This window comes from Alosa pseudoharengus, unplaced genomic scaffold (assembly GCF_046254945.1).
Source record: "Alosa pseudoharengus isolate Yale_2024_CS ecotype anadromous, Long Island Sound unplaced genomic scaffold, YU_APseudo_1.1 YU_APseudo_1.1_scf_3, whole genome shotgun sequence".
Lineage (NCBI taxonomy): Eukaryota > Metazoa > Chordata > Actinopteri > Clupeiformes > Clupeidae > Alosa > Alosa pseudoharengus.
Genome location: NW_027468718.1, coordinates 5,951,411 through 5,967,069, shown reverse-complemented (window position 1 = coordinate 5,967,069; position 15,659 = coordinate 5,951,411). Strand labels below are relative to the sequence as shown.

The window sequence follows — 15,659 nt, the reverse complement described above, 5'->3', positions numbered from 1 at the left end:
CCTCTGCCATCTTCTCACGGTTTCACATACCTGTTAACCATGGTTGACAGGACCACCCGCTGGCCTGAGGCTGTGCCACTGACGTCGGTGGCAACTGTTGAGATGACACGGGCCTTTATCGGAACCTGGGTTGCTCGTTTCGGCACCCCTTCGGATATATCCTCTGACCGAGGCGCGCAGTTCACGTCTGAGCTGTGGAATGCTGTCGCACAGAGCCTCGGGGTGAAACTCCACAGCACGACTGCGTATCACCCGCAGGCTAACGGACTCTGTGAACGTTTTCATAGGTCAATGAAGGCTGCCCTGCGTGCCAGCCTCAAAGACAGCAACTGGGTCGACAAACTCCCGTGGGTGATGCTGGGCATCAGGACCGCGCCAAAGGAGGACTTACAGTCCTCATCTGCCGAACTTGTTTATGGACAGCCGCTGCGGGTCCCAGGGGATTTTGTCCCTAGCACCACGGTTCCTTGGTCTGCTACTCTCCAGCGGGCAACTCTATTGGACAATGCGAGGCTTTTCGCACCTGTCCCTACTTCCCGTCACGGCCTCCCTCAGTCGCACATTCCCACTGGGCTTCAGACGGCTGACTATGTTTTCATTCGCCACGATGCCCACAGAGGACCGCTACGCCCGCCCTACGAGGGCCCATTCCGTGTTTTGGAGGCAGGAGACAAACATTTTGTGGTGGACATGGGCGGCAAACCGGAGCGACTCTCCATTGACCGCCTCAAACCGGCTCACTTGGATGTGGCCAGGCCAGTTGACCTGGCCCAGCCCCCACGACGCGGACGGCCTCCAGCTCTGCCCCCACCCCCTACTCCCCTCTCTCCCAAGCCTCCCACACGCCATGCCCCACACCCGTGTCATGACGGGACACCTGCCGCAGTTGGGTCTCATCGACCTCCGGTACAGCACAGCCGTTGTGGCCGGTTAATACGCCCACCTCCCCGTTGACTGTTGATTTTACTTCTGATATGGTGAATTCTGGGGGGACGTGTGTAGTGAATGTGACCGGCATAATTCACCTTTGTTATTAAGTGTGGTTCTACACACCGTTCATATTAAACACAGCACTTTGTTCTGTCTGTAGTTACTTCATGTAACTATAACTGTTCAGGGATCGCGGTCCCTTTAAATGTTATGAATGTGTGATGACGTGTAGCCCCATGCCTGTTTTGTTGCTGGACAGCGCCATTTTTGATTTTCAGTGTTTTTTCCTATCAAAATAAACGACACACGCATTCGTGTGCTCAACGTGAGAAATTGTCTCTTGCGATTTACTGCAATTTCCACACGCGTGACGTTCCATTTACATGCACGAGCAGTTTCACTGGACCTCTAAACAAACTTTCGAAGTGACATTGATAACATTGCATGCAGACATGTGGCATCATCTCTACCTAATAAATTATTTTAAAATGTTGGCTATAACGTTGGCCGTTTAAACAAAATCTCAGTGAATATTTCACACCTAGGCTGGCTGCTGAGTGAAGGTTTTTTTTGGCTCAAAAGTAAAGCCATGACATGTCCGTGAATTTAAGGATTTTAACAGCAGGCTGCTAAGGTAAAGCAAGCATTAAAAAGCCACTCATATGGTCACCACTATTAGATTGATTTGCTTAGATCCAGACCTATGCAATGCCATGTCATGACTTTGGTACTCTATTATGCTTATACTATGTCTCTGTGACCTAGCCAGAGATAGAATCTTGATGAGCTTAAAATCTTTGTCATTACAATTGTTTAATGGTGGTCCATGATTACCTTTATACGTCAGAACGCCATGCTACTTTGGAGCGAATAGTCCGGGAGGTGGTTGAGCCACAAAAGTTGGCACCCAAGAGGGCAGTGAAACCAAACTCCTGATATGCCTCAGAGGAAGATGAGGAGATTTTTAGAGATGAGAGCAAAGAGGCGAAGAACGGATATCCAGATATCCTCTGGGAATTTGGATCTAACACAAGAGGTTTGCGATTTTTTTTGGTGGTCGACATATTTTTGACTTGAGAACATTTACAGCATCATTACACACACATACTGAATACCAGTTATTTCTTCTCAGATTTTGTTGGACTTAAAAGTTGTTGGGGAGGATGGTGATTCAATCATTGATGAGCTGCGCCGACGACAGCCAAACCTCCCCAACATAATGGACCAAATGAAGCGCACACTACACAAGAGGGTTGAGAACATGAAACATATTTCCTCTATCTGAATGGTTGCCAAGCAACGTCAAGACGTAGCTACTTTAACTTTTGTATCAAGTTATGGTAGCGCAGTAATATAGAACGTAATGCGGTCAAGGTGTATGTTTGTGCTGGATTTTACAACGGCATCGAACGCGATTCAGCCAACTATCAGTTTTAGGACAAACAAATAAATGTTAGTGTAAATTTATGTTCTTTTTTATGTTTGTTGTAGATGCATCATGAAATGAGGTTGCGTTTTGGTCAGGACCTGGAGCTAACCCTTCAAGATACAAACACTCCTTCACCAACAAGGAGCAAATTTACAAAGAAGTGCTGCTATACTTATTCTGCCTGCACTTTTCAAGGAGAACTCCAAGTTTCTGTACTGCTTAGATGAGGTATGTGTTTAAATCATCATTATAATTGACATTACATTATATTATCAATTACCTAAAGCATAAACTCTCTTTTCCATAGGAACCACCAAGCCCATTTCCAACCATAATATTTCATGATGCCGTGACTCCCCTCCTTGCTGTGAAAGCATCTATAAAGATGGATGGATTCACCATCACAAGTTGCGAGATGGATGTGCCACATGCTCTAGTGTCTGTTTGACGTCTACTTCCTGTTTGCCGTAGAGTACCCCAGGCAAATAAAACACACACTCACTATTATAGAACACTATTCCTTTAAAATTTCAAACGGACAGAAAAGGTTGTCAATTCCAGTATAGAAAATGTACAACCAACTTTTCTAACGAATTATGGTGTTGTTAGGTCTGAATGGTAAATATGTTCAACAATGAATGCTTTTGTTTTTTTTAAATGAATAAATAAATATCTGTTTACTCTACTTAACAAAACAATTTACCCAGTAATGTTTTTTTTATTGAATTGCTAACTGAAATTGGAATTGTATGATTGTTTTTATGTAAATCTAATATATTTCTTTCATATTTCTCATTTATTTACACATAGCATGTTTTGTTGACTGATGTTTTACATTTTTGTGATTTATCTTTACATGTAACTACTCTTTAAATGAATACTCTTCAAAATACATTATTAAAATAATAGCTATAACTTCATGAAATTATTGGTAGTTAATCATTGAAGTGTTGGTAATTATCATAGGGTCATTCCATGTCAATTCGACCAGGGCCCACGTACTTGGGTCTCAAAAAATTCTGAAAAAAATACCAGGTGTACCTATGTTACCATGGAGACACATTGTTCTGCCTCTTTTTTTTGTCAGTTCACAAGTTCACAAGCCCATAGCGCAAGAACTAAACCCAAGGATTAAAGTTCTCCGTCATAGGACGGATTTCCGTCAATTTGATTTTAGAAATGTCATATTTGAGATCGATGCAGATCCGATGAGAAAAAAAATAGGAGGGGGTGGGGAACTATCACCTTTGCTTTTCCTTTTCCAACTACAAATATTAGGTCCGATGAATTAATGTGTGTGATGGTAAATGTTTAAAGACCTAATAGTGTTCTTGAGAACTCTCTGTGTCTCAATCAGTGACCGCTCAAGAAGATGGCCTACGTCAGCCATGAGTTTCGCTTTGTTTATGTTGTAGCTACACACCTGTCTCGGGCGTTTGCTTAAAAAAAAAGAACACGTATGGAGGACTATAACGGTCTAAAAGTTGGATTATAGTGACACATTAGAGACAGCTGATGAGGTTGGCCAATCCGTTTAACTTTTTTGGATATGATAGGCTATTGTGAGCTCTATGTGCGAATTCGGAGAAGAAGCGTAGGCTGTGTTCTTTCCGTGCATCAATGTAGACAATTTCTTAGGCTACTATCGCAAACTCTTGTCAGGGGAGGTCATTCATTTTGGGTGTCACCTATGACTTGAACAGATAGCCTGCTATGCCACCCGATGTAGGCTACTATTATTGTTACAGTTTTTAATCAATGCAACTAACATTATGTGTAAAGCGACGCAATATAAACCGTAGCCTATGCAATTTATTATCCCGTCTGTTATGACATGTACAACAATGTTTTTCACAATTTGCGACGGAAGGTTTTGACTGAGCTTGTTAGCATAAAAAAATAATAATAATATCACTGTCATCATCGCAAACTGTTGAGTAAGGGGGTCAGTCTGTTTGTGACGCACAGACAGCCTTGTAGCCTATTTTGCTTAGGCCTCACTTTTAACTACAGTAGGTTGTGAGTGTATGTTGACAAAAAATAACCATACAATTAAAATAGTCAACTTAACTTTGCTATAAAATATTATTAATTTATAGCACAAAACCATAACCAGTAGGTCTACCAGAACCTCGCATATTAGCGTCATGATTTGTGTGCGTCTATTTGGCAAGGCCACTAGCTGTCATGGACGCGTTGTTGCTAAAGGAAGGCAGGTGTCAAAAGTTAAAAAATAAATGGAGATGGGCAGCTGTTGGAAACGGGGGAGAACTAACAAGCCATGGTTTAAAGAAATTAAAGTGCCAGGGGTTCGCTTTTGCGCGGTTTGCTGCAAGAAAATTGTTTATGGATGCAATAGGAAAACGTTTTATCACGCCACCAATCAGAAGACCGCCATAAGGTTAACGTTCGTGCACTTCAGGACATCTTCCCTACCTGGTGCAATTAGCTACCACGACAGAGGTAGGCTACGTTTATCTATGGCTGACCGTTTTTACGTTTAGAAAGTAGGCTACGCATGTTCTTTCATAGCGCAACACGACCTGTCCCTCACCATATCGCAACCTCTTGTCAACCTTATACAATCTGTTGCTGAAGACAAAAGCACCGTCTCCAGATTGTCGTTATCAAATGCGCAGACCACTTGCATGAGCACACACAGTATTGCTGCTCATTGGAAAACTGAGTTGTCTGTAAAACTCAAAATTACCATGTTTTCATTAAATGAGAAATGGAAATATGAACAATATCTAGAATGTTCTGATTCGTTACTTTGATGAGGAAATGGGAAGTCTTGCAAACTTGATTTTATAGATTTTACTTGGTGTTGAATTGCATATTAACAAGAAAAAAATCTCCCCTTTAAACACTTTTGGCCTGAAGTAATTAAATAAGAGTGTGTTAAAGCCTTTCTACAATATTGCTGCAGTAGAAAAGAACAGCAATGGCTAATCAGCAATGGTCAGGGATGGTACTAAAATATATTTTTGTTCATCAGGAAAACTCAATCTCAATCAAGAACACTCTCAATTCGCCTTATTCACATGGCGGCCATTGGCGGCTAAAACGAGGCTACAGGGTAGGCCTACACAAACCATAGGATTGTTATGTTCTATGCATTCACCTGTAGGTGGCATTAATCATATAGTAAGTGTACCCTGTAGCCTCGTTTTGGTTTAAACAATGGCCGCCGTGTGAATAAGACGAATACTCCCTTTTGTACATTAAAAACCAATAGGTCGCAACCGCAAAAGGGGTGCTATCGTATCGTATAGGTAGATATGAACAACGTATGACTTATGGCCTGAAAAAAGTTCAGTCAAACGATTTTTTTTCACTTTAATCCCTGACTAAACCATGTAAGAGGCTCACATTTTGCATGCTGGTACATAAATAGGAATAGCATGTAGCAAAATCATCACGTTTGGTCTGGATGATCCTGCATGGTCATAGCTGTCCCTCAAAGTTGATCAAAATTTTATTGAAGTTTTTGGCTGGGCTCTATTTAGGCCTTCAGAAGACATATTTGTACTCAACATAGTAAGGAAAATAAATTAAGAGCCTAAGATAAGTAAAAACACTCTCACAAAAAGTAATGAACAGAAAATAAATTCCTTCAGGGTCTGAACAGCAGACCTCACAAGTCTGAAAAATCATTTTGGTTCTCATTTTCAGAGCACCCAAACACCTTGTGGGAATATACAAAGGTTATTTTTATATTTTTTTCTTTATTCTCCATGACCCCTTCTTTTTAAAAACACAACTTTGACTTGTCTTATGCAAATCTTTCTTTTTTTATTTTCCACCCTGAACATGGGCAAAATGCACCATTGAGATCAATATGTTTCTATAGAGTTACCACAGTGCCATCTGTGTGCGTGTGAGAGAGACAGTGAAAAAGAGAGATCATCTAGGTTGCCTGCATCGGATGCGGCAGCAGCAGGCTGTAACGTAACCATAGCTCTTCATTTTTGCCATCGTCAACGTTATTGTTGTTTTCAACCTCCACTGGTGGTGTCTCCGTAAAGGTCATTCACTTTAGGCAGTGTGGCGATGTATTTTTTGGTTTCCTCTCATAGTTTTTCTGCTATTGCACCTGCTAGGATAACTTCGACTTCGCTCCATTTTTAGCACAACGTCCGTCTCTCAGTTCAACCCTTAACATTCCTGGCTGCGTCTTTCGTCTTTCCCGGTCAATGGAATAATCCATTGTAGTACGAAAAAGGGAGGGAGGGTGCCGAGACATGTACTGAATTTGGCATTCTGGTGCTTTTTTGTTGGCTTAGAAGTATGATTAAAACATGCAACTAGTACACATTACTTGTAAAAACTATTCCCACAGCCTTTGTATGGAATGTGCATTCATGTGAGAATAAATTCAGATGCAACTTATGAGTATGTGGTGTTACGGCAAAAGGCTTAGCTTACTAAACCGAGCTACACAGTCCGGCCATTGAAAGCAGTTCTACAATGAGTACACTCGAGACAGTTCTGGCCGTTTAACTGGAATTAGCAAAATGAGGGAACTTAATGTTACCCTTAACCTCCTTGACACACAGATAACTCTCAGTTCAAACATGTTTGTGCCGTTCAGTGATGTTTGCTAAAAGATTTAATATTTTTATAGGTGCTTTCTGTACTCAAGCCGGCGCACCTCCATTAGATTACATGCAATCGAAACAAATATTTTCCCCCTTGGTGGCGTTTCAGCCACGGTAACCACAGCAACTGGGGGTGGTAATCACGATTATGACTAGTTGCCAATTGTATGTATATAAGACGTCTGCAGAGCCCGTCTACGGAGAGCCTGGCCACTCCGTATTAGGTCCCATTGTACCGAATTTAAGTTGCGGTTCCATTAAAGTTCCACTGGGGGCGATCGCCATGAGTGCAAAATGAATGGAAGTCGATGGAGCAAGACGGCTAAATTTGTTTTTTTCACCTGATCGTCGTTGACAAATCTCAGATTTAGTAGTTTGTGTAACTTCAGCATGGGTTATAGGTCAAAAGTTGAAAGAACGAGTGCTTATGTCCTTTTGATTTCTTACAGGTTGGGTCGTTGTTGCCCATAACACGCTAGCATTGTGCTAATGAATGACATCATTGACACATTTGAAAGGCTTTTTAGAACAATTAAGTGACTAAAAAATCTAATACTCAACCAAGTGTATTTTCTTCACCTCCCCTTTCGAAAACAATATTCAAATTACTTGGGAAAAATTATATCCCGAGAAAAGTGGATTTTGAGGAGTACAGCTCCATAAAGACGCAGCTTGTTCACTTGGGCAGGAGGGGCAGAGCCCTACTAAAGATTCATCCACTAGAAAAGTAGATCCACAAAATATTTTTTTTAAATAAAATGTTGTTTGTTTATTATTGTAATCGATGGCAAAGTACTCAATCATGTTACTTTTTTGTATGATTTGCAAAGAAATTTCGAAAAGATTGCAAAGATCTCGTCCATATCCATAGTTGTTGTAAGCCTACTGCCCTGAATAAATTGAACAGCGCCTGCTGTTTGTGTAAATCTGTCGACCGATAATGGAACTGCAGCTAGAGTGCAGTTAGTAGAAGGTCAGGTGTGCAGATCATGCCCCTGCCCACCCTATACGACGTCAGATTTTACTGTAATATGCCTACTGTAGGATACTGTAGTATGCTTAATGTATTAGTCCGCACAAAGTTGAAGTAGTTTGAGTTTGTAGTTAAATTAGCTATCAAAGACCTAGGACCTGATATGCCCGACATTAACATTGTATACCAACAAATATGATAAGAGTCGGTCATATAATCGGACATTTTCATGTTCGTGGGAGGCCATGTCTGATAAGAAGTTCTGATTGTCCTGAACGCAATTAAACGTTCTGTTTTCCATGCCTGCTTTTCCGATCTTCTGGAGGACAAGGGGATGTTTGGAGTAGGCTAGTGTAGGTGTGTGTGTGACATGAAACATTTTTCAGAGAAGGCAAAAACATGAGGCAAGCATCTGAGTTGTGCGAATTAGCCATGCTGGGGAATGCTAAGCACAACTCGATGAGGGCTACAGTGTAAGTGCGAAATCATTCACCTGAGAGTGACACAGATAAAGTAAGGCTGATTGCAGACATTTGATGGGGCTAGTGTCATGAAAGGAGCATCTGGTGGAGTGCTATGCACATCAATTGAACTTGGTGATGGAAAAGGCTGTGTCAGCAGCATCCTCAGTGCGTGTCTTCTCGGATCCTTATGGTTTCTCCGCTTTTTTCACAAGATCTCCGAAAAGATTTAAAAGCTTATTTTGGAGTGTTTCGAAATAATTGAAACATCTGGAGTTTTTGATACAATCTCAGTTAGAGAGGCTAAAGGGTTTTCTCGAATGCTCTTAGATCTCGAGTTTTTATTCCTTTTAGACCTGTTCTACAAGATCATGCCCCATGTGTGCTCTATGCACAGCTGCAGAAAAGAGCAATTGATGCAGTGGAGGCACACAGGGTTACAGACAAGTTTGTGACCAACATGAGGTAACATACCGGTGTCCAGGATAAGCGCAGGTCCGCTTCTAACTATGAACTAACTAACTATTGCCTATGAATCATATCATAGTTTTCGCCACCGACAGATTTTCATTCACTGGCCATCTGTCTGCCACCATCCTATTTGATAGTTCAAGCTTCCTCAAATTTTCCAAATCATTCCCCAAGGAGTTCGTAAAAAAAAAAACTGCCCTTTTACGTGTATGTGCCACTTAAAATTAACTTCTATACAAACCACGGTGGACACGCAAGCACTCATTCCATGGTATACCCCCCCTCCCCTCATACACACAGAATATGTACCTTTTTAATGAATAGCCTACTTTTAATTTACTCTTTAAAGTTGAGCTTGAACACAAAAATGTCATTACTTATCATTTATTTTATGAGTAAGCCTACATGACAATAAACTTTGATTTCACAACAAATTCTTGGTTAATTTGTTTCCCTCTTGAGTTTTTCCCCCAAAGTAGTGATCCACTGATCTGAGCTAATGAGCTGATTACCGGTACCTACCTTGTAGCTTTTATTTGTCTGGAATCTCAAAATTTTAAACTTCACTTCTTATGAACAAAATAACATTAAGTAGGCTAACCACAGGTTAATAATGCATGAACAAAACAGTGTTTTGACCGCAAGTGGTAAGATTATGGGATTCCATTCCCCAGATTTCGCTCATAGCCTAGCCATAGAAAGAAAGAGCCGTAAAAATGAACAAAATCTCTGTGGACCACCCTTAATAGAGTATCCCAGTGACGCCACTTCCATTTGCCTCCATGGGACCTATCTTTCAAAACATTTTGAACGCCAGTCTATAGCGAAAAAGAAATGATTTTCTGGTCCCGGTTGACTTGTGCCTTGAATTACCCATATGATGTTTGTCAATTTTAAAGACAATTTTTCATGTAAAGCCATTTGCAGTTTGTTTCGTAACTATTGAATTACAACATTGTGAAAGATCGTAATTCCAACGACTACAAACCCATCAGTCGCGCTACTGACGTTAGCTCATTCACAGCCACACTAGATTGTACAAGCATACCAGCAACAGATCTTAATTGGGCTTTCCTTGCTGACGAAAATACCATGAGTCAGAAGATTAAACACATCAGGTAAGTTGTATTCGTCCATAGACTGTACATTAGATACTGTTAAGTGACATAGCAAGCAGCAAGATGCAACCGTTAACTAGCATAACAGCTAGCATGCTAATCTTATCGTTTCATTACGTTGGTGACATACATCGTTCGAGACGAGAGATGTAGTCCACTGAGCGGATTCGCACAAAACCAACATAACTTTTTAAGTCTATCGAACAACAGTACTTTCTTGACGTGAAAAATTATCTTTTAAATTCACACACATCATATATGAAATTCGTGGCACAATTCTAACTGGACCAAAAAATAATTATTATCTCTCCATTAACTCCCGTTCATATTTTTTTGAAAGACAGGTCCCTTGTAGCGGAAGTAATACGGAAGTCACTGGGACACTCTATGTGCTTCCAGCTGCCGGTAACCTGGAACTATGCCAATTTTTTTTCTAAACTTGGATCATCAGACTCTGCCCCGCCTATGTCAACCCAGGAGCCGCTACTGGCTATTAAATTGCTATTTAATCCGCTTAGCATCGTGACCATGCTGCGCAAATTTGTTCAAAACTGCTGCATTGAAGTTAACTCTGCTAAGGTCTCATCACAACATAGTAGGCTACATTAAGAAAGTTAAGTTATGCAGTAGGCCTATCTCAAAGCTAACTTTAGCATACTGTTTGGATGTCGAATTTAGCATGCTTAGCCTACTTACACCTGCTTGTCAATTTCCTTGAAGGACTCATTTTATTGACTCTGACTCTGAATGTTTGCAAAATCCTGTTGTAAATGGAAAAGTGTTTTCCAAACTTCAAAAGTGCTTGTCCCAAGGAGAAGTACGAACATTTATTTTAACTATGTAGAAAATGCTTTAACTATGTAGAAAACAAATTGCATCCACACATCAGCAGCCTTTTAACTGTGTTACAATTGCAAGGGTTCCCTCACAAACGTATTAAAGTGACAGGCACTCAATTAGGCCTATACACTACCAAGACGATCCTAGGGGAACAAGCTCTCCAAAAAAGTTCAAGCTCTGAAAACAATTCTTGCTCATTAAGAATCATTGGATGATCAGGCTCAATTCTCAATACTTGCATTTCCTTAAAGAGTGAAGTGTTTCTGTCATTGTGATTTTGAGGAAATGTTATATTATAGTGTTTCCAGAGATGGCTATAAGATGAAGTCAAATATATCTTTGTTGGCTCTCTAAAGGTTTTCCATTCTTGTTTTCGTGTTGAGACTTATGAGAGCATAGCAAAATTATTAGGCTCTAAGCAATAATTGTGAATTGTTTGCATTGTCTGGATGAGACCACAGCAAAATTATTAGGCTCTAAGTAATAATTGTGAATTGTTTGCATTGTCTGCAAGGGTATAAATATCTCCTCAAATGTGTAGAGTGCAAAAATGACTTTGAAAGCTATACTTGGTACCAAAGTCAGATTTATTTTTTTTAAATGTTTAATTTTTGTGTCAGATGTTGCTCAATTTATTTTGTTGGCTAGGCTATGCTATTTCAATGCAAAACTCTGAACTATTTAGTTTTTATAAAAATGTGCAACTACACATTTTCTTTACAACTTTGAATTGTGCCTGTTATGTGAAAACATAAGATATGCACTTAGAGGGACACCAGGCAAGCCTGATGCTTTTTCTCTACGAAACTTCCCCTTCGCTCGGTCTGAAGCTCTTTTCCTTTTCTTTGCATCTTCCATTTTCCGTTTTTCGCTGCTTCTTCGCCGGCTCTGCCATTATACACACGTTTGCAACAATCGCTAGCGTTTAGTTACCCTGCCTCTGTGCTGTTAGCCTGGCCCTTACCGCCTGTGACTACGAATTCTCTTCGTCATACAGTCTGGAACAAAGTAATAATAATCTGTCTCCGTAATGGGCGGATGCTTATTTTGAGGTTTAAAATCATTGGAGTTCCCTTAACCAATCAGCAACGTTTGGTAATGACGTGTGCTGTGCGCCGGAGTTCAGGCTTTTACGCTTACCACTTCCGCTTCAGGCTCTTCTGCTCTCAGTAGTAAACAGACCGCTGGCTAGTATGCAGGCTACCTGACCGCTAGGGCAGTCTCTTCGTAGTGGATATATCTCTAACTTGCGCCAGCCACAGACCGAGAGTTGTATACCAAAAGCGTCACGTCGCCGAGATTATATCAGCTCTTGTCACACGCCAGTTTTCCCTGTTATCTCTTCTCGTCGCTTATCAGACGATTGTTGTTCTACGCAGCCCCGTGACTTCGTCGGAGTTTACTTTGTTCTCCACGGGCTGTTCAGACTACACTCTCGGATAAGTTGGATTGTACTGACGACCTACGTGTTATTTAACCTGGAGCTTGCCTTGGCATAAAACAACGCAGCCTACCTTGAGCCACGCTCGGTGACTGGCTAACGTTACTGTCCACAAGCACGGTAGCCTGGAGCCCAGCTCGGCCACAGGCTAGCCTCTGTCAAACACAAACACGGAGCGGTTTACCTTGAGCCCAGTTCAGTAACCGCTAGTCCCAGTCAAGCACAATCACAGCAGCCTTATCTTGAGCTCCGCTCGGTAACAGGCTAGCTCACGTCAAGACACACCGCCTCGCCTTGAGCCCCGCTCGGTAGGGTAGGGTAGCTAGTAGCTAACCTTTCATTCCTTAAGTAGGCCTAGGCCTATGCCGCATTGATTTTGTTAAGGTAATTTAAGAGTAGGGGGGAGAATAACGAGCAGCAAACGTTTATTTGAAAACATGATAAGTAGTGATGCATGTAGTAGCCTAGCCTACACTTGTGCGTTTAGGTTTAGCTATCACCATCTGATAAATCAAACTTTTCCCAAAGCCAGTTGGAAGGAGAGTTATAAGACGTCCTTGCCATTTATAAAATTGACAAGACAAGCCTCTTGTTCCTGCTTTAATTGCGTAATGCCCTCGAGAGTTGAGACAACTTCGTGGATAGCTTCTAGTGTCTCTTCCTCCGTCGCCATTGTTGCTATGCTGTTGAACTACAAGCTTCGCTGGACTACAAGCAACTCGGCAGGCAAGTTCCGCGTCATCACTCAACTGTTCGCTGATTGGCGCGGTCGTACGCGAACCGCATACTGTCGGTTGGGCCAGACTACGTGCGAGGCTGAAATCAAATTTTGGCCTGAAGTACGTAGGATGGTAACACCAGGCTACTGTGCTGTGGATGCAGGATATAATTGATGCTGCTTCGGTCGGCGGGTACGATACACTGGACTTGCAAGCGAGATATTCTTCCTACAGGCAGTGGGGGCGGCGAGAGAGGCTTCATTCGCTCTGTAATGAGTCATTTAACCATATACCGACTTATGAAGATGAGTAATTAACACAAAAATGTTGCCTGGTGCCCCTGTAAATGTGCACTTGAACCCAACGCAATGTCTCATCTTTAATGCTAGTTTGCATATTGAGCTGTTTTTTGTTTGTGTCAGGCTCTTTCACTATTGAATGTTGTACACTTAAATACGGATCGACCGATATGTTTTTCAGGGCCGATACCGATATATCAATTATTACCAAAATAATTTGTCAAAAAAGGGCGGTAGATAGGCTAGTAGCCTAAAGGCGATATGCAGGGAAAATGTACCCTAATTCAAAATCATTTAATTATGCAAACTTTTCTTTCTTGTTTTTTTGTTTACTCTATCAACTTGCATCACATTGTTTTCATGTTTAGCCTATCATGTTAGTCCAAGAGCTGAGTGATAACAATTAATGGGCTGTGTTGTTAAGGGAAGGGACCTGTCACAAAGAGGATACTCGCGATTGTGTATGTGAGTGCAGGAGCGGGCGAGAGCTAGGGAGGTGCACGTGTGATGATAGGCAAGCGATAGGTTGAGTGTAACACACGTTTTAAAATAGTTGTTAGGCTATTTAAGCATGCAGTTTGTGTCCGTATGCGTCTATAAGCTAAACCTTTGTGAGCCTAAAAGGCACGTTAATAGCCAGCTCAAGACGACATTTAGTCCAGGTCAAATTTATTACAGTCGGCCCTGGGGGGTGTCCAGCTTTTCTATCAGTCCGTTTCCAAAAGGAGCAACTAAACTTTTTGACGTTCGCTATCGCATAATTTGGGACTTGTCTAACGGAACGTTGTTTGGCTAAGACTACCAAATTGTGAGACATTTTATCATGACGTTACGTTTTCCAAATGGCGAGAGTTTGGATTATGTTTCAGTAGGCTAGTTAGACACCTATCAAGGCACTAGTTTGTAGGCTAACTAAACAGCACTAACGTGCCATCAGCTAAAAGCAGCGGCTCTGGCGAAATGGAGGAAGTGGGCGTTTTACTTATGGATCAAAGGGACAATAGCTTGCAAAGTGGTGTTTTTGCAACTTCATTGTAGAGTATTGTGATTCATTGCAACTTCAGCAATGTACGTTATCATCTTACCTTAGAAAAATGGCTCCGTATCGCTGAAGCCCAGTCTGCTACTGCCCATAGACCGTAAGAACAGCAACTGCCTCGAGTCCCTCGACGAGAAGCCAAACTTTCGAGGAGGAACTTTCTGTGCATTAGTCTTCGATCCTGATTGGCTGGATTCGTGCTGAGTAACAAATCAGACTAAGACATAAAGCCTGTCAAACAGGCCAATCGCCCTCACTGCTCCGCCTCCTTTTATCACCCCCACCGACATTTAAGAAAACACTTTTTAAGAAAAGCTATTTAATGAAAAAATATTGTTTTAAACGACATTTTTGCCTTGGAATTTGTTGGGTGGGATAGGCCTATGTGTTGCTCCTCTGGGAAGAAAGAAAAGAGTCAGTGGCGAATAGCGCCCCCTGCCTGTGACACATGCACAACTCAGCAAAGCCTTTATAAGGGCACACCTGGGGGGTATTCCATCAACCTTGCCAAAGGCCAAAATAGCTTATTTCAATAAGTCTCACTAATTTTCAGTTCAGCGAATAAGGACCGGGACCTTGCCGTGGTGTGGAGGCTTCATACAAACACCGGTCCACCCACCCTGCAACAACTCTTCTACAGGACAGTGACACTACGTTTCTTTAAAAAAAAAAAAAAAAAAACATTCTATGTCTGCTGTGATGTGATGTATGTGGTTTAAAAAAACAAAACATCCACACCACTGTGTTCTGCATCTCTACACTGAACAGTTATGCCGTGTCTCTGCTCTGATGTTTTTATTTTTTATTATTGTTTTGTAGTTTAAAATAAACAATCTATATGTATAATATGTAGAATATATAACACACTGTCATGTCTATGTGCTGTTATGTTCTATGCACTGACAAGTTGTATAGACCTACTATGTAACATTTAGCCTATGCCTACGTTTCAACAAGAACGGCCAGACCAATACTGTTGACAGGAGCATAAATTATCTATTTCTACAGTAAGGAATTTCCGTTGCCTACCACAGGAGTTCATCAAGTCTGAAGTAGCACGTCAATGCAAAACAATCCATAGTTAGGCCTACGAGTTATGATGACAATAATGCTAGCCGCCAGCCTTGTCAAAGTTAACTTTGCTAACGTTTTGCTGAGCCTACCCTATTGACTACATTTGTTGCACACTTAAAAAAATATCTTGAAAAGTATTTAGAAGGTGGTTTCATTTATTTCCATTCCAATAACTTCACACATTACATTTCCGTTTGCACTTGTAGGCTATGCTGCATTAATTTCTTTGTTCCTACTATTTAGTTTATTTTCTGGAACTTCTAT

At 41.3% G+C, this 15,659-nt stretch overlaps 1 long non-coding RNA gene across 1 annotated transcript in view; it reads right to left on the bottom strand.

Annotated features, from left to right (window-relative positions):
* Positions 1–14,444, bottom strand: part of LOC143100084 (uncharacterized) — a 47,847-nt gene extending 33,403 nt beyond the window's left edge. The window contains exon 1 of the long non-coding RNA XR_012981827.1: positions 14,368–14,444. This is a non-coding gene — a long non-coding RNA (uncharacterized LOC143100084). The remainder of the gene's footprint in view (positions 1–14,367) is intronic.
* Between the last annotated feature and the right edge of the window lie 1,215 nt (positions 14,445–15,659).